Here is a 3,714-nt window from a genome sequence, read left to right as displayed (position 1 = left end):
GGCCGGAAAAAAGTTAAATGTACATATATGGAACAGCTGGAGGTCCAATTTGCAACTTATTAGATCAATTGGCAACATGACTGGGTTTAAAAAGAGCCTCTCAGAGTGGCAGTGTCTCTCAGAAGTCAAGATGGGCAGAGGATCACCAATTCACCCAATGCTGCGGCGAAAAATAGTGGAGCAATATCAGAAAGGAGTTTCTCCAAGAAAAACTGCAGAGTTTGAAGTTATCATCATCTACAGTACATAATTTCATCCAAAGATTCTGAGATTCTGAAACAATCTCTGTGCGTAAGGGTCAAGGCCCGGAAAACCATACTGGATGCCCGTGATCTTCGGGCCCTTAGATGGCACTTCATCACATACAGGAATGCTACTGTAATGGAAATCACAACATGGGCTCAGGAATACTTCCAGAAAACATTGTCAGTGAATATACAATCCACAGCATATGCTCTCATCCAGACGTCATCCCTTTCAGGAAAGATCTTGCATTTTCCAACATCACAATTACAACATCATGGCTGCGTAGAAGAAGGATCCGGGTACTGAAATGGCCAGCCTACAGTCCAGATCTTTCACCCATAGAAAACATTTGGCACATCATAAAAAGAAAGATGCGACAAAAACCTAAGATAGTTGAGAAACTAGAAGTCTGTATTAGACAAAAATGGGACAACATTCCTATTCCTAAACTTGAGCAACTTGTCTCCTCAGTCCCCAGACCTTTTATAGAGGCCTATATAAAAAAAAAGACGCGATGTGACGTACAGCCAAGTATGGTGACCCATACTCAGAATTTGTGTTCTGCATTTAACCTATCCAAAGTGCAAGCACACAACAGTGAACACACACACACACACACACCCCCGGAGCAGTGGGCAGCCATTTATGCTGCGGCACCCGGGGAGCAGTTGGGGGTTCGATGCCTTGCTCAAGGGCACCTACAGTAAGTCGTTGTATTGCCGGCCCGAAACTCGAACCCACAACCTTAGAGTTAGGAGTTAAACTCTGTAACCACTGGGCCATGACTTCCCCCAAAAAAGAAGAGGGGATGCCGCACAGTGGTAAACATGGCATTGTCCCAAATGTTTTGAGATGTGTTGATGCCATGAAATTAAAAATCAACTTATTTTTCCCTTAAAATTATACTTTTTCTAAGGTTAAACATTTGATATGTCATCTATGTTGTATTCTGAATAAAGTATTAAAATGTTTGTACATATATGTGTGTGTGTTAGGAAATTGTGTTATTATTTACTCTCCCTCTTGACATTCTAAACCTGTACACAACATTATTTTGAAGAACACTGTGAATCAAATGGCAATGGAGACTACCGACTTCCACTGTATGGAGAAAATAAAAAGATAAAAATACCTTTGTTTCACACACAAGAAAGTCATACAGTTTTGGAACAACACAATGACATCCCTGCTGGTTTCACATCGTCCAGGACGTGGGACAAAACTCCCAATTTCAGGACTGGTGGTCACCCTACTTGAAAGTGATTACAAAAATTCCCAATAGCTGTTTTTAGACCTAGATGTGTGTCTGGTGGGCAAACTGATGGTGGTGCTGTTTCACAATTAGTACACAGTCCTATAGGGCAGTGGTTTCCAACCATGTTCCTGGAGCCCATCCAACACTGCACATTTTACTGTATCTTTAATCAAACACACCTGATTCAGGTCATCAGCACATTAGTAGAGACTCCAAGACCTGAAACAAAGCCACTGGAAGGAAACCCTGCAAACTTAAGCCGAAAAAGCGTTATTGCTAATGCTATTTCTTTTTATGCGGCTTTGATGATTTGCAGACAAGAAGACCAGAGGGTATTGTATGATTGGCTGAGGTGCTTCACATGATCCAGGTTAGCCATTTTTTTTCCCCAATGGTGAGTACTACAGACCATCGTATCTCCCAATAAGACAATCTCTGCCTGAAATGAGTGTGTCAGACACTGGGGAAATGGAACCAGGGACATGGTTGGGAATTGTTGCTTTTGGAGACCTGGTTTGTATCATTGCTTGTTCACACTCATCAGATTCACAGAAGCGCTGCAGCAATCCCTGTATGTAGTTTCCCTAGCTTTCATTTCTTTTGTTCAGCAGGGTCAGGTAGAAATGGTGTCTGTAGGGGGTCTTTTATTAAAACTAAGGACTATAACAGGGAAGAAAGTATCCCAGCAGCACCCAGGAGCTGGCAGTGATGATCAGTCCAGCGGCTGTGTCTATATACAGACAGGTCAAAAATAACTGATATAAGATGAAAACGTTCCTGTTCACACTAAGAGTATGGATTTCTGTCTGTAATTTTGGATTACAATTAGAATTGCACATATATCAAAGGTTATAATAACATGCATTGATGTGTATTTTATTATAGAGCTTAAATGTTATTTCTTAAGTTCCACCATATTTCAGGTAAGTCTGTAAGTTTATTGTCATAATAGTAAGCTAGCTTTATATTTGAGGTTGACTCGCTCCGTGAGAGTTGCTCAGTGTTGACACGTTTGGAAATGTGCACCGATATAAATATGACCATTTGTCTTTTGAATCAAATTGTTTTCCAATGTTATTTTCCAATTTTTTTCAATCAAGGTTAAGAGTTGTCATTGACTTCATGTTGTTATAAAGTACAACAGCCAATTTTGAGAATACTGTTATTTCCCTATGGAGATGGAGTGTTCATAAAAACATGCTGACCTTTTATAGACACTAGATCTTTATTTTCCATAAACACCCTGCACGTTTTTGGAATTCACTCCAGGCTGTATCTCAGAATGGAAAACATCTTATTTGTAGGTGTTTTGTTCTTGACATATTTGTACAATGAAAATATGTCACCAGAATTAAAATTTTCTGCCTGAATGCCTAAATGTCTAGTAAGGTGAGGGATATTTGTGTGACATGAGAGAATAAAACATTTTTGTCGCCACCAACATGATAAAATGGTAGGTCAGAATTATAATCATACAGCCTCACCTTCCATTTGTGTTTCTCCTAGCTCTCTCAAGGGATCATGACTTCTAGAGAAAACCCTTACATCTGAAAATAGTGGAAGGGTGGGAGAGCAATAAAGCATTACAGACCTTTTGAAAAAATTTGGATGCCATAGGAAATTACATGCATTCTCCTGTTGTAAGCTACGAGCCAAATGTTCTCATGGTAAAGAGGTTGCCAAGTTTATGAGCAGGAAATGCACAACCACACAGTTACAGAATAATAATGTGATGTTAAATGATGTTCTTGAGGCTTGTGTTATAGCTTTAGACTATAAACCATTTTATTAAGCATAAAATTTGCTAAATTAAAGAGTTTTCTGTACAGGTCATTTGAGGTAGTTTTTTTCTGTTATGGAGGGAGACTTGAGGGAATTATATTGTGATGTACCTGACAAATAAAATCATGGCAATTCAGTTCATTGTGATACAGAAAATGGCTCAAAACTTGGACGATTTAATCGAAGTCTTGATATTTAAGTTTAATCTTTAAAAGCTACAGGTTATTTCATGATTTCACTAGATATATTTTACACATTCTTTCAGACATCATTTCAAATTTTCATATTCGTATAACCTATATATTGGTGTCATTTGTAAATAAATAAATAACCTGAACCATTTACCTTATTATGTTTAGGTGGTGTGAGTCTTGCTGAATCATGATTGAATCATCTATTTGTTATTTCATAAACTCAGTCCTGCTCAACAT

The sequence above is a fragment of the Carassius auratus genome, chromosome 13 (assembly GCF_003368295.1).
Source record: "Carassius auratus strain Wakin chromosome 13, ASM336829v1, whole genome shotgun sequence".
In the NCBI taxonomy this organism is placed as follows: Eukaryota; Metazoa; Chordata; class Actinopteri; order Cypriniformes; family Cyprinidae; genus Carassius; species Carassius auratus.
This window is presented reverse-complemented; position numbering follows the sequence as displayed.